This window comes from Schistocerca nitens, chromosome 9 (assembly GCF_023898315.1).
Source record: "Schistocerca nitens isolate TAMUIC-IGC-003100 chromosome 9, iqSchNite1.1, whole genome shotgun sequence".
NCBI lineage: Eukaryota > Metazoa > Arthropoda > Insecta > Orthoptera > Acrididae > Schistocerca > Schistocerca nitens.
The window spans coordinates 505,370,238-505,394,181 of NC_064622.1; positions in this window are offsets into that span (position 1 = coordinate 505,370,238).

The following is a 23,944-nucleotide window of genomic DNA, read 5'->3' on the forward strand; positions in this document are numbered from 1 at the left end:
AAAAAAAATTCATTGTTGTTTGGGCACACGAAGTGAGTGAAGTCTCCTAGGAGCAGCACATAACCACTTCCAGTGAATGACCGGTTCAGTTGGACCAGAGAACGCAGCCCATTCCATGTAAACACAGCCCACACTATTGTGGAGTCACCGCCAGCTTGCACAGTGCCTTCGTGACAGCTTGGGTACCTGGATACGTGGGGTCTCTGGAACGCTTTAACCCTACCTCAGCTCTTACCACTGTACCATTCAAGCGGCTTGTAGTGAAATGCCTGCATGTGGAATATCGTCTCAATTATGTGACTGGATTCTTAATTTCCTGTCAGAGAGTTCACAGTTCGTAGTAACTGACGGAAAGCCATTGTGTAAAACAGATGTGATTTCTGACGTTCCCCAAGTACTGTTATAGACCATTTTATTTATTTATTTATTTTATTTATTTACACGTCAAGTTCCGTAGGATCAAAATGAGGAGCAAACCTCCAAGGTCATGGAACGTGTCAGTACATGAAATTACAACATAAAAGTGTGTTGTTGTGGTCTTCAGTCCTGAGACTGGTTTGATGCAGCCCTCCATGCTACTCTATCCTGTGTAAGCTTCTTCATCTCCCAGTACCTACTGCAACCTACATCCTTCTGAATCTGCTTAGTGTATTCATCCCTTGGTCTCTCTCTACGATTTTTACCCTCCACGCTGCCCTCCAATTCTTAATTTGTGATCCCTTGATGCCTCAGAACATGTTCTACCAACCAGTCCCTTCTTCTTGTCAAGTTGTGCCATAAACTCCTCCCCAATTCTATTGAATACCTCCTCATTAGTTATGTGATCTACCCATCTAATCTTCAGCATTCATCTGTAGCACCACATTTCGAGAGCTTCTATTCTCTTCTTGTCCAAACTATTTATCGTCCATGTTTCACTTCCATACATGGCTACACTCCATACAAATACTTTCAGCAACGACTTCCTGACACTTAAATCTATACTCGATGTTAACAAATTTCTCTTCTTCAGAAACGCTTTCCTTGCCATTGCCAGTCTACATTTTATATCCTCTCTGCCTCGACCATCATCAGTTATTTTGCTCCCCAAATAGCAAAACTCCTTTGCTATTTTAAGTGTCTCATTTCCTAATCTAATTCCCTCAGCATCAGACGACTTAATTCGACTACATTCCATCTCCTCGTTTTGCTTTTGTTGATGTTCATCTTATCTCCTCCTTTCAAGACACTGTCCATTCCGTTCATCTGCTCTTCCAGGTCCTTTGCTGTCTCTGACAGAATTACAATTTCATCGGCGAACCTCAAAGTTTTTATTTCTTCTCCATGGATTTTAATATCTACTCCGAATTTTTCTTTTGTTTCCTTTACTGCTTGCTCAATATACAGATTGAATAACATCGGGGAGAGGCTACAAATAAAAGTAATAACACATGAACTGCCTTTTGTCGGGTTCATAAACATTTGTAAAAGTAATAACACATAAAAATAAATTTTTATGAACCCGACAAAAGGCAGGCCATAAGTTTAAGTAAATGCAATCAACAATAGAAGAGTCAGCTTAATTTTTCAAGGAACTCCTCGACAGAGTAGAAGGAGTGACCCACGAGGAAACTCTTCAGTTTCGATTTGAAAGCGCGTGGATTACTGCTAAGATTTTTTGAATTCGAGTGGTAGCTTATTGAAAATGGATGCAGCATTATACTGTTCACCTTTTTGCACAAGAGTTGAGCAAGGCCGATCCAAATGCAGGTTTGATTTCTGCCGAATATTAACCGAGTGAAAGGTACTTATTCTTGAGAATAAACTAATATTGGTAACAAGAAACGACAATAAGGAATATACGTATTGAGAGGCCAATGTCAAAATACCCAGACTCGTGAAAAGAGGTCGACAAGAGGTTCGTGAACTCACACCACTTATTGCCCGAACCGCCCGTTTCTGTGCCAAAAATATCCTTTTAGAATGGAAAGAGTTACCCCAAAATATAATACCATACGACATAAGCGAATGAAAATAAGCAAAGTAGACTATTTTTCTTGTCGAACGATTACTCACTTCTGATACCGCTCGAATAGTAAAAATGGCAGTATTACGTCTTTGAACAAGATCCTGAACGTGGACTTTCCACAACAGCTTACTATCTATCTGAACACCTAGAAATTTGAACTGTTCAGTTTCACTAATCATATGCCCGTTCTGTGAAATTAAAACGTCAGGCTTTGTTGAATTGTGTGTTAGAAACTGTAAAAACTGAGTCTTACTGTGATTAAGCGTTAATTTATTTTCTACAAGCCATGAACTTAGGTCATGTGCTGCACTATTTGAAACCGAGCCAATGATGCACACAACATCCTTTACTATGAAGCTAGTGTGATCAGTAAACAGCAATATTTTAGAGCTACCCGTAATACTAGAGGGCATACCATTTATATAAATAAGGAACAAGAGTGGCCCCAACAATGATCACTGGGGAACCCCCCACTTGACAGTACCCCACTCAGACCCCACACAACAGCCGTTATCAACATTGTGAATAATGACCTTTTGCTGCCTGTTGCTAAAGTAAGAGGTGAACCAATTGTGAGATACTCCCCGTATTCTGTAATGGTCCAACTTCTGGAGCAATATTTTGTGATCAACAGAGTCAAATGCCTTAGTTAAATCAAAAAATATTCCAAGCGTTCGAAACCTTCTGTTTAGCCCATCCAGTACCTCACAGGGAAAAGAGAATATAGCATTTTCAGTTGTTAAACGACTTCTAAAGCCGAAAATTTGATAGCAAATTGGGTGATATAAATACACTCCTGGAAATGGAAAAAAGAACACATTGACACCGGTGTGTCAGAACCACCATACTTGCTCCGGACACTGCGAGAGGGCTGTACAAGCAATGATCACACGCACGGCACAGCGGACACACCAGGAACCGCGGTGTTGGCCGTCGAATGGCGCTAGCTGCGCAGCATTTGTGCACCGCCGCCGTCAGTGTCAGCCAGTTTGCCGTGGCATACGGAGCTCCATCGCAGTCTTTAACACTGGTAGCATGCCGCGACAGCGTGGACGTGAACCGTATGTGCAGTTGACGGACTTTGAGCGAGGGCGTATAGTGGGCATGCGGGAGGCCGGGTGGACGTACCGCCGAATTGCTCAACAAGTGGGGCGTGAGGTCTCCACAGTACATCGATGTTGTCACCAGTGGTCGGCGGAAGGTGCACGTGCCCGTCGACCTGGGACCGGACCGCAGCGACGCACGGATGCACGCCAAGACCGTAGGATCCTACGCAGTGCCGTAGGGGACCGCACCGCCACTTCCCAGCAAATTAGGGACACTGTTGCTCCTGGGGTATCGGCGAGGACCATTCGCAACCGTCTCCATGAAGCTGGGCTACGGTCCCGCACACCGTTAGGCCGTCTTCCGCTCACGCCCAAACATCGTGCAGCCCGCCTCCAGTGGTGTCGCGACAGGCGTGAATGGAGGGACGAATGGAGACGTGTCGTCTTCAGCGATGAGAGTCGCTTCTGCCTTGGTGCCAATGATGGTCGTATGCGTGTTTGGCGCCGTGCAGGTGAGCGCCACAATCAGGACTGCATACGACCGAGGCACACAGGGCCAACACCCGGCATCATGGTGTGGGGAGCGATCTCCTACACTGGCCGTACACCACTGGTGATCGTCGAGGGGACACTGAATAGTGCACGGTACATTCAAACCGTCATCGAACCCATCGTTCTACCATTCCTAGACCGGCAAGGGAACTTGCTGTTCCAACAGGACAATGCACGTCCGCATGTATCCCGTGCCACCCAACGTGCTCTAGAAGGTGTAAGTCAACTACCCTGGCCAGCAAGATCTCCGGATCTGTCCCCCATTGAGCATGTTTGGGACTGGATGAAGCGTCGTCTCACGCGGTCTGCACGTCCAGCACGAACGCTGGTCCAACTGAGGCGCCAGGTGGAAATGGCATGGCAAGCCGTTCCACAGGACTACATCCAGCATCTCTACGATCGTCTCCATGGGAGAATAGCAGCCTGCATTGCTGCGAAAGGTGGATATACACTGTACTAGTGCCGACATTGTGCATGCTCTGTTGCCTGTGTCTATGTGCCTGTGGTTCTGTCAGTGTGATCATGTGATGTATCTGACCCCAGGAATGTGTCAATAAAGTTTCCTCTTCCTGGGACAATGAATTCACGGTGTTCTTATTTCAATTTCCAGGAGTGTATATCAATTATCCTTACATACACAGCCTTTTCAATAACTTTAGCAAACGCTAATGGCATAGAATTAGTTCTAAATTGTCTACATTATCCCTTTCTCCCTTTTTATAATGCGGCTTTACTACTGAGTACTTTAATCGTTCAGAAAACTGACCATTCCTACAGGAAAAATTACAAATATAGCTAAATACAGGGCTAACTTGTACAGCACAGTACTTTAATATTCTGCTTGACACTCCATCATAACAATGAGAGTCCTTAATGCTCAGTGATTTAATTATTGACTCAATCTCCCTCTTGTCTGTATCTCAGAGGATTATTTCACACAATCTCGGAAAGGCATTTGCCAAGAAAGTTATATGATTTCCTGTAGAAACTAAATTTTTATTTAATTCACAGCAATGATCAGAAAATGATTGTTAAATACTGTACATATATGTGATCTATCAGCAACAGAAATTTTTTTACTACGAACTGATTTTATATCGTCGACCTTGTGCTGCTGACCAGACACTTCCTTCACAACTGACCATATGGTTTAATTTTCTGTTTTTTATCTATATAAACGATGTAGAAGACATTCTGAGCAGCCGTCTTAGGTTGTTCGCAGATGATGCTGTCGTTTATCGACCAAAGACTGCGTGTGTTGGCAGGAGACTTAGAAAATGTAACAGATCTACTAAAGAGACTGCCTACACTACGCTTGTCCGTCCTCTTTTGGAATACTGCTGTGCGGTGTGGGATCCTTACCAGACAGGAGTGACGGAGTACATCGAGGAAGTTCAAAGAAGGTCAGTACGTTTTGTATTATTGCGAAATAGCGGAGTGAGTGTCACTGAAATGATACAGGATTTGGGATGGACATCATTAAAACAAAGGCGTTTTTCGTAGCGGCAGAATCTTCTCACGAAATTTCAATCACCAATTTTCTACCCAGAATGCTAACATATTTTTTTAACGTCGACCTACATAGGGAGAAATGATCATCATAATAAAATAAGGGAAATCAGAGCTGACACGGAAATATATAGGTGTTCGTTTTTTCCGCGTGCTGGACGAGATTGGAACAATAAAGAATTATTATGAAGGTGGTTTCATGAACCCTCTGCCAGGCACTTACATGTTATTTCCAGCGTATCCATGTAGATATAGATGTAGAGATAGACTCCTCTTACCACTCCACGGTTTTCTAGTCGTCTAGAATCCAATCGATAGGGTCGCGATCCCAGGAGAGGCCGTCTGTTGGCATAGCCCATTAACGCCAAATTTCGCCGTACCATCCTAACGGATACGTTCGTCATACGTCCCACATTGATTTCTGCTGTTACTTCATGGAGTCTTGCTTGTCTGTTAGCACTGACACCGCTGCTCTCGCCTCTGGAAGGGCGAAGTACAGTTGTTAGTGAAAAAAGTGGAAAACGTGACTGTTTAGCAAAATCGAGTCCAAGGGGTGGATTTGGAATTCTCCGCATAGGCTAGACATAGTAGTAGATGAATAAAATTGTCTCTTCTAAGAAGTAAGATTGTACAGGAAGGACAATGTAAAGGACGTATCTGAATCAGCTTAATGGAGGCAACAATGCTTAAATGAACAAAAGATCTGTTCAGACACCAAGTAAGTCCAACAAACTGAGGAATAAATTCCTGAGAGTGTGCCTGGAGCGGGGTATTGTCTCTGGCAATATTTCCAAGGCAGTAAGAATTTGCAGAAAAATAGTCTGCAAGCAGTGATTATGGTATTATATAATTAAGTGGACAGATAAATGAAGATATACTAAAAAGAATAAGTGAATAAAGCAGTCTGTGGAAAAACCTCCAGAAAAGTAGGGGCAGTTCATTTCCATCTTCTACGACATGCAAGAATATTTTATATGGCGATGGAACGGAAAAAAATGGTAGCAGCTGACAAGGGGCTAAAAGTGCAAAACGGATTGTATGGGGTTTTGCGTGTAGCAGATGTGTTGAGCTAAGACGATGTGGAGGGCGCCATCAAGCAGCAGAAGGAGTGGTGGCTCACGTTAATGTCTGGTACAGTAACGTTAAATTTAGTAACACCCTTCTGGAGCAGTGATGTCATCTTCAATAAAATCCTCGTGCTGCGGTGCTTCGTCACGCCGCTAAATGAACAAGATTCGCGCCGAAGTTTCCGGACGTCAGCAGCGGTGCCCAGACTGCAGAATCACTTTACTTTACTTGGCCTTCAGCGTGAGTACAGTGTTTAGCCCCCAACGATTACTGCTTACTCTTGAACAGTTATATTATTTAGCTATCGACAACTATGAAAATGACTTTTTTAAAATTAAAATGAACATCTTAATTTAAAGTAAAGCAACAGTATATCATGGATATTAGCAAACAAAGAAAGCATCTTCAGTTTTTACATAAAACTGATAATTAAACCTTTCTCAACGAAACACGTGTAGAGACAGGATTGTAAAATTACTATTCTTTGAGGTACAAACTATTTTATAATAAACCACAAAAACTGATGATTGCACTTTCTCTGCACGCTGTGCTGACATGGTAATATTATTAACAAAAATGAACCTTATTAGACATCTAAGAACAGCTTCATAGTTCTTTATTAGATCAGTAATAATTGTAGAAAATGGTACCATAAGCTTCCTCGTTACTGAGATGAATGGTTCTATTTGTTGCTGTAACTGGCAACAAGCGACGATTAAATGATTAATGCAACAAACGTCTAAACTACTGTAATCACAAGCGTCCGTTTCCTATTTTGAAGCGATACAAAGGAGCAGACAAGCTGTCGTGCGTGAATCTTAGGCGAGTGACTATTGAGATAGTGCTGTTCTGAAATGTTATGAAACTAAGGTAACCTAGGTTTGTGTGGCGGAATATGTCCGTAATACTTTCCTTTATTTACTGATAGTTCTTGAAGTGAAGTGATCTGTTTTTGGGGTCTCAACCGACGTAATAATTACTGATTATCCGAGGGAATAATCCCGGCATTCAGATTAAGCGGTATGGGGAAATCAGGGGACACCAAAATCTGGATGCCCGACGTAGATTTGATGGCCGTCGTCCGTAATACGGGCCCAGTGCGTTACCGCTGCCTCGAGGAGTGTTTGCAAGGACCAAAATAGTTGCACGTTGCCGAGGATACAGCCCAGCAATATTGCCCGACGACACATTTCGGGGCTACACTAATGGCCGGCAGTAGACGGAAGAGAGTTAGTGCAGCTATCCTGCGTTTGTATCCGACAAGGAGACAAGTTAGCGGGAAAAAGAGAAATCGTTATTTCCTAAGTAAACCAACTGTTTCGGAAACATTAAGTCGTGAACTGATGCTGGTAGCTTTCCATTTCGATACTGCTGAAATACGACATTAAATATATCGATTAAAAGCAATTCGTCCAAGAATTGGTAATCCAAGTACCGAAGTGAAAGGATGTATACACGTCACAGCCAGACTGGAATTTTGTTCTTCGTTAAAGTGCACTTCTGACAGCAGCTCGTCCTCTTTGTGCTTACAGTTGCTGACTCTCGAACAACGGGCTCTGCGGTTCGACTCTTCCCGGGCGTGTAGGGGGTTTTCTCTACTCGAGACCCGCTGTCTGTGTGTGTGTGGGGGGGGGGGGGGGAGGAGTCTCATTCTCATCGTCATTTCATCAACATCGACGGGCAAGTCGCTGAAGTGGCGTCAAACTAAAAGAGTCACATCAAGCGGTCGAATTCCGGGCCAAGAACGCTATACGCACATTTCATTTCTAAGCCCACCCTTCACATCGATATGCCTCTTTGTGGTAGTCCAGTTTATCAGAGGAGTTTCAAACAAAGAATATTAATATTTTATTGACGTTCACCACTACAGTGACAAGACTATTAATTTCATACACTGAAGAGCCCAAGAAACTGGTACACATGCCTAATATCGAGTAGGGGCCCCACGACCACCCAGAAGTGCCGCAAAACGACGTGGCATGGACTCGAATAATGTCTGAAGTAATGCTGGAGGGAATTGACACCATGAATCCTACAGGGCTGTCCTTTACTCCATAAGAGTACGAGGGGCTGGAGATCTCCTGAACAGCACGTTGCAAGCCCTCCCATATATGCTCAATAATGTTCATGTCTGGGGAGTTTGGCGGCCAGCGAACGTGTTTAAGCTCAGAAGAGTGTTTCTGGAGTCGCTCTGTAGCAATCCTCGAAGTTTCGGGTGTCTCATTGTCCTGCTGGAATAGTGTGGTGTGCGTACTGTACGACCTTCGGTACACACACCATCAGATAATTTGACTTGTCGCTCTAGCGAAGTAGGCGAGTGTCAGCAATAGGTCTCGTGGTCTTATCGTGGCGTTTTTATCTTCTGCCGTTAGTTCAGATGATAGAAATGCCACTTGCACGCTTAGAGTAGCAGGTTGACGGTGACCAACTTTAAACAGAACTTGATTAATTTTCACACACATTCATTAAAATAATAAAAAATATAGACATTACGTAACTTGATTCTGGATGCTGTTTACAACTGACAATTTGAAGTTCCTTTGGTCTTGGTACGTTAATCTTATTCTCACATATCTCTGATACTTGACAAAGTGTCTATACATTTCTCTTCATGGCTATGTACAGGAATATGATAATCTTATTAGGCGCAGACTGAAAATTGACTACAGACTAATGCAGACTAATGCAGACTGACTAATCAGGGGTCTGTACACTCGTTATAATACCTCACGCATTCAGGTATCACTGCGCGAGTGTGATCTGTGAGGAGAAAAGTTTCTACGTTAGCAGCAATCTCATTGGCTGCATTACATATTAATACGCGGATCGGCGGAAGCAGAATTTGGTCCGTCTCTAAGACAGCGCCATCTCGTAGTGCGGAGACGGACGAGCGCTGCGCCTGCACTGTTGTGCTTAGCGGGGCGCGCTCTAGTGGGAAAGTTGTGTACGCGCTGACTACGCGGAACTATGTACACAACAAGTAGCTCAAGTCCGTCCGAATGCACAATGGACATGAGTGGATGCATGTGACCAGACAGGATGCTTATGTACGTGTCACCTATCAGAGTCGTATCTAGACGTATCAGGGGTCCCACATCACTCCAACTGCACACGTCCCACACCGTTACAGAGCCTCCACCATCTTGAACAGTCCTTTGCTGACATGCAGGGTTCATGGATCCATCAGGTTGTCTCCATATCCCTACACGTCCATCCACTCAATACAATTTGAAACGAGACTCGTCCGACCAGGCAACATGTTTCCAGTCGTCGACAGTCCAATGTCGGTGCTAGCGGGCTGAGTCAAGGCGTAATGCTCTGTGCCATGCAGTCATCAAAGGTACACGAGTGGAGCTTCGGCTACGAAAGCCCATATCGATGATGTTTCGTGGAATGGTTCTCATGCTGACAGTTGTTGATAGCCCAGCACTGATGTCTGCAGCAATCTGCGGAACGATGGCGCTTCTGGCACGTTGAACGATTCTCTTCAATCGTCGTTGGTCCTGTTCTTGCAGGATCTTTTTCTGACCGCAGCGATGTCGGAATTTTGATGTTTTACCGGATTCCTGATATTCACTGTACACTTGTGAATTGGTCGTACGGGAATATCCCCACTTTATCGCTACCTCGGAGATGGTGCGTCCCATCGCTCATGCACCGACTATAATACCACGTTCATATTCATTTAAATCTTGATAACCTGTCTTTGTAGCAACAGTAACCGATCTAACAACTGCGCCAGACACTTGTTCTCTTATAAAGGCGTTGCCAACCCCAGCGCTGTCTTCTGCCTGTTTACGTCTCACTGTACTTGAATATGCATGCCTATACCAGTTTCTTTGGCGTTTCAGTGTAAATGCATTATCTGTACGTCCAGAGTTATGCGGCGTGAAAAGTGTATACAACCTCAACAGGAAGAAAGGCAACTGGCTAGTGACTGTCCATGGAGTACCCGACACGAAGCTTCAAAAATTTTTTCAAGTCTTAAGAATCTACGCAGATTAAAATTATGGCACTCTCCTGCAAATCTTCTACTAAAACGGTAGCAGCAAGAGCGGTCTTTTTCAGGCTGCAGTGTTCCACATCTCTGGTTGTACATGTCTGAGGTTTGGCTGTAATATAACGGGTCTATTGCTATTAAATACTTAGTTATTGCTTCCCTCAATATATTCCTGTCCCCTGTCCCTACAACACCCTGTGCGAATTTTTCATTCATGAAAATTGTAAAGTCCATGTGTTGTGGTACAAGCTCATCAGTAATAGTCATCTTGTAGAGTGATGTAAAGTGCAAGTCTCTCTGAGATAAACTAGTCCTGCTATAGTAACTCATCTGGTTGCTACGCACTGTCATAGCCTGTGACGAGCCAAACCTGCTCTGCGAGTGTACTTACAGATGCCAAACTGTATGACTGAGTGAGTGAGGCCCTTCGGTCAGCAGCGGCGGCCTAAACACATGCTGTCAAGAGGGCGTTGGTGGCACGTTGCTTGTGTGTGTCTCTGGCCTCTCTTGTGATAGGCGTTCTTGATCCAGCACCTACTAATCAATCTTCGAACTTCATCTTTGATGACCATTGTGCTGGTGACAGCTTATGCCATCACATTCCTCTTCCTCCTCCCTCCCCCCCCCCCCCAATGCCGCTCTGTTGTCGTGAAGAGAAGATGCAAACGACACGGCAAGGGGGGGGGGCGGGGGGAGGAGGCAGGTGCTGGACATGAGATATGAGCTGGGAGTGTGACTGTGGAGGATATGGAAGACAGCACAGCATACTTCCGACCGTACCCCACCATCTGGCTTGTGAGGCAACAGGAACGTCCTCCAGAAAACTGCTGCCTGGGCACTCATTCATGCCTGAGTGCACTTTTTGTGACAATGACAGTGATGGCAATGGCAACGACGCATCCACATCTATTGGGTCTGCAAGCAGGGACAGCAGAGGCGATGGCGCATCATCTATCCGCTCCTCCTGGGGTACCCTGGTGGCTACAGTGGGCTGCTGGAAAGGTCCCATAAGGCCATGAATCTTGGGGAAGCAGCAGAGTCACAGGGCAAATGACATGTGTGAATTTGATTCTGGTGGCGACATTGCAAACCATCAGGACCTGCAATCAAGTACATATAAGAGCCAATGCATTTCTGGATCCTGCACCTTTCCCAGTGCCCACAGTTGCCATAAACCCTTTTAAGAACAAGATTGTGCCACTCAAAGGGATACTTGAATACCACTGGCGGCGCCAGATGCTGTGGTGCCATAGCAAGTGTAGCAATGACCGATGCTGGTGACCGTGCAGAAGTTCCGAAGATGATTGTCAGTCTTGTGGATGACAATGCAAATGATCTGCACTTTAATGATCAAGATGTTGCCGATATGTTAGAATATAAAGACACACAAAAAGAACATGACAAAGAAAAATGTAGACAAATATACAATAACATACAGGTGTGCAATCTACTTACCCCTTTAAATATGTGACCACGTAGTGTTTTTGTTACTGAATGAGTTTTGCAAGCATTAGTGACCTAGTGATTTGCCGGGTCTAGCTTATAATGAAAAAGCATTGTAAAATATACAGTGATATATATCAGTGAGCAAATAATTATAAAACATAATATAATATTTCAGGTTATTGGATAAAGATTAATTGGTTTTTTCACTTTGAAAAATAAAACTAATAAAAAAGAACATGGGTAATAGTTTTTTATATTCAAAATAATAATAAAGAAATATTTATGTTAAACGAGGACAACAATAATTTGTGGTTCAAGATTTTTTATTGATATTACGGGGCCTCCCTCACAATTCACAACCCAATACTGTTTTTAAATTAATGGATCTGGAACAGCTAAAGCAGTCTTTAGATTGTCTCTCCTCTGTATTCTTTAATTATACCAACAAAAAAAGAAAGTACTAAACAACTTATAAAATAACAGTATCCTTACTAACCCAAGTATTATGTGAATTATCAAATCCTAACCATTTTACATTATGTTTATCTTCTTCCCTTCTTAAAACTTTCTCAAGAAGATATTCATGTGGATATTTTGCCTCATGAAAGTTTCCTTTTATGTTTTTCTTCAGCCAGTGCCTTTGATTTATTTGTGACTGGATTAGAATGAATATGGTAACATGTTCAATTTCAAAAATATCTGTTGGCCAATTGCCTATTTCTTCTTTTGCATAAATTCCTTTTTTTTTTTTTTTTTTTTTTTTGTTAACTGCCTTAATGGTAGATATTGATACTTTTTGGACAAAAGATTATTCCAAACTGTGTTATATAAGTGCAAATGACATTTCACCCAACTCTGTGGCACAGTTTTCAGTCATTCTAAACTTCATAAATTTTGTGTAGGAAAAACTATGTACTCATTTTTATGTATCCTGAACTAAAGCAAAGATGTCCATCCACTGCCTGCAGATTGTGGAGAAAACTCTCAAGTTCCTGAGTGACCAGCAGGTCCACCTGGAAAATGTGGACTTGGACAACATAGTTAATGGAAAGTCCAGCCTCAGCCTGAGCCTCATATCTATCATCATCCTTGGCTTCCAGGTATGCCTTTCAGAAACAAAACACAATACTTCAAAAAATTCTTTGCTTGTTAAATTTAAAATGAAATGTTTGTTGCAGAACACCATCACAAGACACACAAAAGTATCAGCAATTTTAAAAGATTGCTGCAGGCTTAAGTGACATGAGTTAGGGTAATTTCATTTATCAGTGAATAATAATGACTTAGTTAACAAGAAAAATATTGCTATCTTGATTTCAGAAGTTCATTTGTGTTTATTGCTTTTCCTAGTTGTTGGTGGTATGCAGACAGGTCTATATAGAGCCTGAAGATGGAGTAATGTATTGCTGTAACATTTGCCATTATGCTGCACTTTTACTTTGGGATCATCATTCGTGGCATTTTTTTTCTATTCCACCTGGGCTGCAATTCATCTGTTGATAGTTTACTGGTGAATTCCAATTAAGTTTTCTTTAACAGTTCCAGTCACATTTCACTATTTAAGGAAGAGCATTGTGGAACCACCAAAAGTTATTGTAATGTGTGTGTATTCACAGACAACCAGTTTCATTCAGATTATCATCTACGAGTCAGCTAGATGTTATTGCTGTGGTTCTCAGGCCAAAGAGTTCTTTCATGCAGCTCTCCATGCTACTCTACCCTGTGTAAACCTCTCCAACACCAAATAACTACTGCAAATTACCCCCTTTGGAATTTGCTTACTGTATTCATCTCTTGCTCTCACTCTATGATTTTTATCCCCATCACTTATGTCCAGTGTTAAACTGGTGATCCCTTAATGTCTCTGAATGCATTCTTTCAACCAATCCCTTCTTTTATTTAGCTTGTGCAGAAAAATTACTTTCTGAGTCTATTCAGTACATCCTCATTAGTTATGCAATCTAGCCATCTAATCTTCAGCATTCTTCTGCAGCACCACATTTCAAAAGCTTCTGTTCTCTTCTAGTGCAAACTGGTTATCACCTGTGCTTCACTTTCAAACATGGCTAGACTCAAAACAAATATTTTGAGAAAAGTCTTTCTAACACCAAAATCGATAATCATCTTGTGAATATTGCAGTAATTATTATTTCTGTGCTTTTTAAGAATACTGTAGAGGAATTACACCTTATGCAAGACACCTTTGAAGCTTTGTTTTCACTCTGACAAGTTTCAGCACAAAGGTGTCTTGTGCAATGTAGATTTCCTCTCCAACATAAAACTAGATTGAGTGTTATGAAAGGTCTCTTTTTCAGAAACACTTCCTTTCTGTTGTCAGTCAACATTTTATATCCTGGCTACTTTGACCATTATCGGTTATTTTGCTGCACAAATAGCAAAACTCATCTACTAATCTAAGTGTCTCATTTTCTAATCTAATCCCCCAACATCACCTGATTTAATTCAGCTTCATTCCATTATTGTTGTTTTGAGTTTTTTGTTATTCATCTTATTCCTTCTTTCATGACACTGTCTATTCTGCTGAACCACTCGCCCAAGTCCTTTGCTGTCTCTGACAGAATTACAATTTTGTCAGCAAACCTCAAAGATTTTTATTTCTTCTCCCTGATCTTTAATTGCTTCTCCATGTTTTCCATTGATTTCCTTTACTGCTTGCTCAATGTATAGATAGAATAACATTGGTCTCACTCCTTTCTCAACCACTCACACCTCTCAACTCTTACAACTGCCACCCAGTTTCTGTACAGTCTCTGTTGATCCATTGTGGATGTGGGACAGTGGATGGTCAAGTATTTAACAAAAAAAATCTCCAAACAGCCTTGCAAATTGTGAAGTTATTTTATTTTCACTACCAGTTTTGGCAATTCAGTATGCCATCTTCAGGTCCCATATGAACCTCTCAAAGATTATCTATATTGGCTAATTGGGGCCATCTATTTCTGGATGTCATGAATTCTCAAGTGCTTCCTAGTTGCAGTAAAGTCTTGGAAGGAAGCACATGAGAATTCACGACAGCCAGGAACAGGTGGCCCCAGTATACCAATATCAATAATTTTTGAGAAGTCCGTATGGAACCTGAAGATGGCATATTGTATTGCTGAAATTGGTAGTGAAAATATAATGAAATAAATTCTCAATTTTCTCAGCTGTTTGGGAGATTTCTTTGTTACTTGAAAAAGTTTCTGCAGAAGTTGTAAATAGTCTTTCACTCCCTATATTTTACCTCTGCTTCCTTCAGAATTTCAAACGGGTTATTCCAGTCAACATTGTAAAGACTTTCTCTAGGTCTACAAATGATATAAATGTAGGTTTTCCTTTCCTTAATGTATCTTCTACAAGAAGTCATGAGGTCAGTATTGCCTCACATGTTCCAACATTTCTGTAGAATCCAAACTGATCTTCCCTGAAGTCAGTTCCTACCAGTTTTTCATTTCTTCTATAAAGTACTTGTGTTAGTATTTTGCAACCATGACTTATTAAACTTTTGGTGATTTTCAAACCTATCAGTACATGCTTTCTTTGTAACCGGAATTATTACATTCTTTTTTAAATTTGGTGGTATTTTGCCTGTTTCATACATATAGCATACCAGGTGGAAGAAGTTTTGACATGGTTGGCTCTCCCAAGGCTATTAGTAGTTCTGACAGAAAGTCTTCTACCCCCAGGGCCTTGTTTCAATGTGAATCTTCAGTGCTCTGTCAAATTCTTCTTGCAGTATCATATCTCTGATCTAATCTTTGTCTGTGCACCCTTTCATTTCTACAATATTGCCCTCAAGGTTATCTCCCATGTATGGGCCCTTTTCATACTTCTTACATCTTCCACTAGTTTCCTTAATAGTGTCCGCCCCGGTAGCTGAGTGGTCAGCGTGACAGACAGTCAATCGTAAGGGCCTGGGTTCGATTCACGGCTGGGTCGGAAATTTTCTCCACTCAGGGAGTGGGTGTTGTGTTGTCCTAATCATCATCATTTCATCCCCATCGATGCGCAGGTCGCCGAAGTGGCGTCAAATCGAAAGACCTGCACCAGACGAACGGTCTACCCGACGGGAGGCCCTAGCCACACGACATTTCCATTTTTTCCTTAATAGTGGTTTTCGATGTGAGTCCTTGATATTCATACAGCTGTGTCTTTTTTTCTCCAAATGCCTCTTTAATTTTCCTGTTGGCAGTATATTATCTTTTCCCTAGTGGAATATGCTGCTAAATCTTTATATTTGTCCTCTAGCCATTCCTGCTTACGAATTTTGCACTGTCTGTCAATCTCATTGTTGAGACCTTTGTATTCCCTTTTCCCTGTTTCATTTGCTACATTTTTGTATTTTCTCCTTTCATCAATTAAATTCTGATATCCTGTGTTATCCAATGATTTCTACTAGCACTTGCATTTTGATCAAATTAAGCTTCTACTGTCTTCACTATTTCTTCTCTCATAGCTACACATTTATCTTCTACTGTGTTCCTTTCCCCTGGTCCAAGTCAATCATTGTGTAATGTTCCCTCTGGAACTCTTAACAACTTCTGCTTCTTTCAAATTGTCCACATCCCATTTCCTCAGTTTCCTATCTTTTTGCAGTGTCTTCATTTTTAATCTATAGTTCATCATGAATGAATTGTGGTCAGAGTCCACAATTGCCCTGGGAAATGTCTTGCAGTTTAAAATCTAGTTCTAAACTCGCCATCTTACCCCAGTGCTGCTTTTTCTGTTATAGATTTCACATCTAAATTGTCATACATTTTTGCTCCCAATTTTAACCCAGCACGCATTGGGAAATGTGCTTCAAAGAGAAAAGGTTACACTCATATAGCGTAGGTCATGAAAGTTGTTATTTAATCATAGAAACCTACGTAACTAAAAATAAAAATTACTGGCTAATGAACTGGCAGCAAGTGTACAATGTGTTGTAATAAATAAGATTACTTGTTAAAAACTGAGTATTTATCACTGTGGGTTGCCTTGTCATTTGTAGCAAAAGATAAAATTGGTAAGAGTTTTCCTCCACACTGTAACCACTTGAAATTCATTTAGTCATACAAATTTCTCTATATTACAGTAGTAGTGTTAGGCTTTATTTTCTATGTTAAGCTGTGTGTTGTGCTGACAGAGCTAGTGAAGAAAAATATTTGTTGTAGGCACAAGACATCACAGTTGAGGAGACTGATAACCAAGGAAAAACGTCAGCAAAGGATGCAAACTTGTTATGGTGTCAGATGGAGACTGCCAGCCATCACATCTGAAATATGATGAAATTCATGAGGCCATGATGTGATTGGCTCACATTTAATGACATTATTCACAAACATCATCCTAACATGATACAGTTTGAAAAATTCTCAAAGGCTTGTGCTATGTACAATCTCAACAATGTGTATAATATTGCAGAGAACAAGTCTGGTCTCAGCAAGTTGTTGGATCATTAGATTGAGAAACATTCATTTGTATTTTGTATGTATATATTTCTCGTGAAGAATCTCCTAACAGTCTGTTTGGAAAATGGGACTAGTTAATATACAGTACGAAACTGTAAGAAATGGATTGTGCAGAAAATCACATCTGTGTAACATTGTCTGTTTTAGATATTGGAAACTCTAGGTTGGAGTATCAACAATATCAGAAAAAGGATAGATTTCTATTCATCATATAGGCGACATGCGACAGGCATAATGAAAAGACTGTTATATATTAAAGCTTTCTGTGAAGCCTCCTTCTTGAGCAAAGAAAACAAACACACACACACACATATTCACACAAGCAAGCAAACCTCATGTACACATGATCTCTGCCATTGGCTGATATTGCTGTTAATTCTAAAATATTTGTAATTAATTTTTCATTAGCAAGCAATTTGTGCTCTACTTCATAACTTCCTTGCAGGTTGAAGCTGTATGCTGTTCAACTGGGAACCAGACCTTTTACAGCAAACCGTCTTAAAAGTTAGAAAGTTGCAAACACTAGTCTGCTAGGCTCTTGTTAAACCAGTTTTCCACAATACATTTTTCCCTGTAAGTGATAGCTCAATGAGGTATACAGCTCAATGAGGTAACTGCAGAAAAAAGAAGCCAAAAACGAAGAAGATGGCATATTGTAAAGGGGGTACTCTCCTCTAACATTACCGTTCTTCAACAGAAATTATCGATACCAAAAATACATTCTACCTTTTAAACAGGTTAATATTATCTCAGTTGTTTTTCTAAAAGAATTTTGTATCATTTTTGTTCATGAGATGGTATATTTAAGGCTAAAATGTATAAAAAGAGATTAATTTATTTTTGTTGTTACAATCCATATGTACTAGCTCTGTATGTACAGTTAAAATTACTTTTCTTTTAGAAACATTTGAAATTACGAAATATCTGGCATACAAAAAATTCCTATTATTAATTGCACAATCTGATACTAACTATTGAATTTATTTCCGGATTCATTTGCAAAATAATTGTATACATTTGTCTAGAAAGTTTGTAAACTCTTCGGAATGTTGTTAGTACCACAAAATGAGCTAATAGTGGGTATGCCTCTGATGTCATTGGACATGTTTTTAATTTTGGCAATAACAATGTAATTTTTTATATAAAAGTGGAGATTATAAATATGATGGGATGTAGATAAATGTGAAAAATGAAAATCAAGATAAAAACAGGCAATTCTCCATAGCATTATCACCTACTACACAGGGGGCATGGGTTCAATTCCCGGCAGGGGACTGGGTGTTGTGTGTCTTTCATCATCTTTGACTCACAAGTCGCTGATGTGGCATCACCTAAAAAGGACTTGCAATACAGCAGCTGAACTCCCTGAAGGGGCCTCCTGGCCAACAATGTCATACAGTCATTTTCAATTGGAACCATGAGAAACAAGAAGGTCAAAAAATTTCAGCCTCAAGAATCAACCCCTAGACCTGAAGAACTGGAGCCAACTGGAGAAAAGCAGATAAATGAAAAAGTTATTTATAAATCCTACTCCTCTTGAAGCTTATTAAAAGAATCTACTATGAAATGAGTGAAAATCAACTGGTGATGTGAGGGAGGGTAATATTACAATGTATACAGTAGAACTATGGTGAAGATTGGAAAGTAGAAGAAGGAGCACTAGCAAAAAAGGAGTTGTGTGGTCATGTTGTGAGGTGTGACAGTTAATAAGAGTACTGCCTCAGAAAAGCAAATTCTAATGTACAAGGAAGTTTCAGGTGCAAAATTCCTAGCTTTTGAAATGCAGGGTGGCTGCTTCTGAAAGAAGTTTTTAAAGACTGTCTCATTGTGGAAAGATTGATTTTGAGGTTGAAAAATAGTTTGGAGAATCCATTCCTGATATTGTGCAACCTTCACATTACCATTGAGAGAAATGAGAGGTGTCAGCCATTTGTATGTCATTCTGGCCAACACAACTCTCCTCCCTACTGAACCTGTGGACTGCAGGCCTGAGATGTGCATCAGTCCCTGGCTATCTCCACATTTTCTGATGATTGTCAGGTGTCAGTCAAATAGTGCATTCATCACGTCAATTCTGTGTGGTCCCTTCCCATGTCCTTCAAGCACCACTATGCTGGAGATTTTGTACTGTTGTTCTAATACAAGCTGGCAAAATAAAAGTGGTGTGGAAAACATTTGTAGGACTGATGCAGACCTGACCCTTGTTAATGAGGAGGAGTACTGTCCATCACAGGAAATATGAGAAAAAGTGAGTTAGATGCACCGATTGGTTGCTGTCACATGTCCACCGACCGCCTTACTCTGTCCCAAGTACTTTACTGTGTCACTGTAACAGAGTGAGTGACAGGAGCAGATGTATTTACTGACCAGTTGATTACAATGCTCTCCTGTGAATCCTGTCTCTTCTGCAGAAAGTACAGGATCTGTCATTACTCGTCCATTTGACTGGGAGTGGTGTGTCAATGACGGACCTAGGCGTCCTGTACAGGGGGGGGGGGGGGATGGGGACCAGGGAGGACTCATGATGTTTTACCAATCCCCCTAATGAACAATTTTGAGGTGCCCACTTTCACTAAAACTAAAACTGAACCAGTGGGACTCACTTCACTTGTTTTGGGGAAACTTGTTTTGTCCAGTGTCAAGAGGAGGCAAATGCAAAGCAGTTCTGGTCTGTTAATGGCCAGCACTTCAAACGTACACCAAACGATGGTACCCTTTTGGAAACTGGCAGCAATGGACAGGAAAGGACACAAAGTGCACTCTCTGTATGCATGAGGGCCTCATTCAGCTTGTTGAAGAGGCTATTCCAGCAGCCATTGAGGGAACAGGTTACAACCAACTGCAGATGGTGGTGCATGTTGGAACGGATGAAGTTTCTCATAGGCTCTGAGGACATACTTGAATCATTTCAGTGACTGACAGATAATGTTGTGAAGCCCAGCCTTGCACATGGAGTTTCAATGAAGCTCACAATTTTCAGCATTTTCCCCAGAACTGATTGTGGCCCTTTGATTCTGAGTTTAGTGGGATGGAACCAAGGACTTTGAAGGTGATGTGACAAGCTAGGGTGACTTCTTGGACTTGCACTATAGGGTTGATAACTGTAGGGTCCTCTTAAATGTGTCAGGTGTGCACTACACATCAGAAACTGCTACTCAGGTAGCTGACTATGTGCAAGGAGCATATAAGTTTTTTTTTTTTTTTTTTTTTTTTTTTTTTTTTTTTTTTTAAGATTAGGTGACTCCCCATCCAATCCAGCTGAAGGAAGCCAAGCAGAATTAGTGTAAGATTGAAATAAGTGCCTCCCACTGGTGAGAGAATTAAAATCCTCATGGTAAACTGATAAAGCATTTGCAACAAAATGCCAGAGTTTGGAGTACTCATGAATAGCAATGAAACTCACATAAAACTAGGTACAGAGGGCTGATTGGAACCTAAAAATGATAGCAGAGAGATTTTCAGGGAGAATGTATGTATATATAGAAAGGATAGGCTAATGGGAAATGGAGGTGGTGTATTTTTTGCAGTAGACAAGAAACTCAAATCCACTGAGATAGAAATTAAAGTTGCATGTGAGATTGTTTGGGCAGGACTCAGTATCAGGGGTGGGTATAAAATGGTAATTGGATCCTTCTATTGCTCACCAGACTTATCTCCTGGTGTAACCAAAAACTTTAGAGAAAACCTCAGTTCACTTGTGCCTAAGTTCCCCAATCAGACTGTAATCATTGGTGGAGACTTGAATCATCCAACAATTAATTGGTAAAATTACAGTTTTGTTAGTGGTTGGCACACTAAGACATTCTGTGAAACATTACCACATGTCTTCTCTGAAAACTACCTAGAACAGATAATTAGGAACTGCACTCATGTTGGGTGGCAAATAGACCTGTCATCTTTGAAGATGTCTACAATGAAACTGATATCAGTGACCATGATGCAGTTGTGCCAACAGTGATTGCCAAATTACTAAGCACAACTAAAACAAGCAGATATATATACTATGGTTCAAGTTTAAAAGAATAGCGGACCATGCACTGGACAGATAAATACCCTGTAGAACAGTTCCTAATGGGAGGATACCTCCATGGTGGACAGACACCATAAAGGAACTTCTGAAGAATCAGACTACTGCATAATAGGTATTAAACAAAGTATAGGACTATAGATAGAGAGATGCTGAATGAAACATATTTGGCGGTCCAGAGAGCAATGCATGATGTCTTCAATGACAACCATAGCTGAATATTATCAAATGATATTTCAAAAAACCCAAATAAATTCTGGTCATATGTAAAGGCTGATAGTGTTCAGTAGTCTAGCATATGAGACAAGAAATGAAATCGAGGGTAGCAAAGGAAAAGCTGAAATGCTTAACTCCATTTACAATTGTTCCTTCACAAATGAAAACTTAGGAGTTTTGCCACAGCTAAATCCTTGTACCACTGAGAATATAAATGAAACTAGTATTAGTATCCATTGTGTTGATAAACAGCTGAAATTGCTTAAATGGAACAAAATACCAACCAGCACGGATTCAAAACATCAATTATGTGAAACCCAGCTCGCACTATTCTCGTGACATACTGAAAACTTTGGGTCAATGGAGTCAGGTAGATGCAATATTTCTTGATTTCCAAGAAGCATCTGACTCAGTAGCACACCAATGATTATTGTCGAAAGTGTGATCATATAGGATATTCAGTGAAATTTGTGACTGGATTGAGGATTTTTTGGTAAGGAGGATGCAGGCACCATGTTACGTTGGATAGGGAATCATCATCAGATGTAGAAGTAACTTCAACTGTGCATCAGGGAAGTGTGTTGGCACCATTGCTGTTCATGTTGTATATTAATGACCTTGCAGACAATTCTGATAGTAACCTCAGACTTTTTGTAAATGACAGAGTTATCTATAATGAAGTATAGTCTGAAACAAGCTGCATAAATATTCAGACCAATCCTGATACGATTTCAAAGTCATGCAGAGATCGGCATCTTGCTTCAGTTGTTCAGAAATGTAAAATTGTGCAGTGCACAAAATGAAAAAAAAGAATAAAAAGTTGTATCCTGTGTCTATAATATCAGGGAGTCAGTGTTGGAATCAGCCAACTCATACAAATACCCGGGTGTAAGGCTTTGTAGCGATACGAAATGGAATGATCACACAGGCTCAGTCATAGGTAAAGCAGGTAGACTTCAGTTTACTGGTAAGCTAATGGGGAAGTGCATTCAATCAGCAATGGAGATACTGAAGAAACTGAACTGGCAGATTCTTGAAGATAGATGTAAACTACCTTGAGAAAGTCTAGTAAAAAAATTTCAAGAGCCAGCTTTAAATGATGACTTTCAGAATATGCTACAATCCCATATGTGACACCTACAGAGGGGCCATGAGGACAATATTAGAATTATTATTGCATGAACATAGGCATTCAAACAGTCAAGCTTCCAGTATTCCATACATGAGTGTAACTGGAATAAACTTTAATAACTGGCACAGTGGAATGCACTCTCTGCCATGCACCTCATGGTGGTTCGCAGAATGTAGATATAGATGTAGATATAGACAACTAACAGGTCCTAAAGATAGGAACAGTTTTTCTCATTTTCAGTGTTTATGTTGGCAGTTCTTGAATGTCACCTGTAGGTTAAAACTTACTAGCCATTGTGCCTTCTTGTAATGTTATTGTTTTCTTGAATTGATTTGTCTTTTGATACAATTAATTATTACAACTTCAGTAATAACACACTTTGCTCAACAGGCATTAGTACCTCACATCAACTTTCTTCAAACGTTTAATTTAATGGTAAGATCTTCTTCTTCTTCTTCTTCTTCTTCTTCTTCACCTCCTCCTCCTCCTCCTCCTCCTCCTCTGCCTTATTACAAATGGTAAAATGTTGTTCCTGCAGCCACAACTTCCAGCCATGACTTTCAGGGCTGTTAAATTAGGCGAAAAGAAAAAGCTGATGCATCATCAAAGGATGGCTTATATATTCACCATAAATTTCTTATTAATTCCAGACACTCTTGCTACTTACATAAATGACTCAGAGTAAAGTGTGAACTACAGATGAACATGTCTTATTATCAGTAATGGTGTGTTTGTGATGGGATGTGATTCACTAAATTGACAAAATAATAGTCGTCAAATGATGAATGGTGTATTTGTGTTTTGAATTTGCAGCTGTTGTATGTTTTCCATGTTTGTAGTTAAAATTATTGCATATAGGTTCCACCTTTGATGCAAAATACGGTTTTTTTCTCTTGTGACCCGAACATGTTTTGGTACCTTCCTGCCATCATCAGTGGGTTTTGTGTATTGAACAACTGTAAAAAGTGAAATATTTTGGGTTGTAGCTGATCTAACAAAACGAGGCCTAAAAACGGTTTTTGTTCATTTTTGTTCTCACCCTTATTATACCTTATATGGTTTTGCAGGACCGTCTGTATAGTGTCCTGCACTGATAGTTTGTTCTCTGTACACCAAATGATGTAAATGAGAATTTCATCAGTGAGTTAACACGTCCCTTGATTTTTAAAATCGTGATTTTGGTGTGGCAAGATGTTTGTAATTATATTTGTTATTACTCGTAAAAATGTGCTTTTGGTGTGGCAAAATATTTGCAGTTATGTTTGTTATTACTCACAAATATAATTTCAAACATTTTTCCACACCAAAATCACGTTATTAAAAATCAAGGGATGTGTTAACTCACTGAGAAAATTCACATTTACATCTTTTGGTTTGCAGGTGACAAGCTTTAAGTACAGGACACCATACAGATGATCCTGCAAATCCATATGTTCGAAATCAAGGCAAGAACAAATATGACCAAAAAGCTATATTTAGGCTTCATTTTG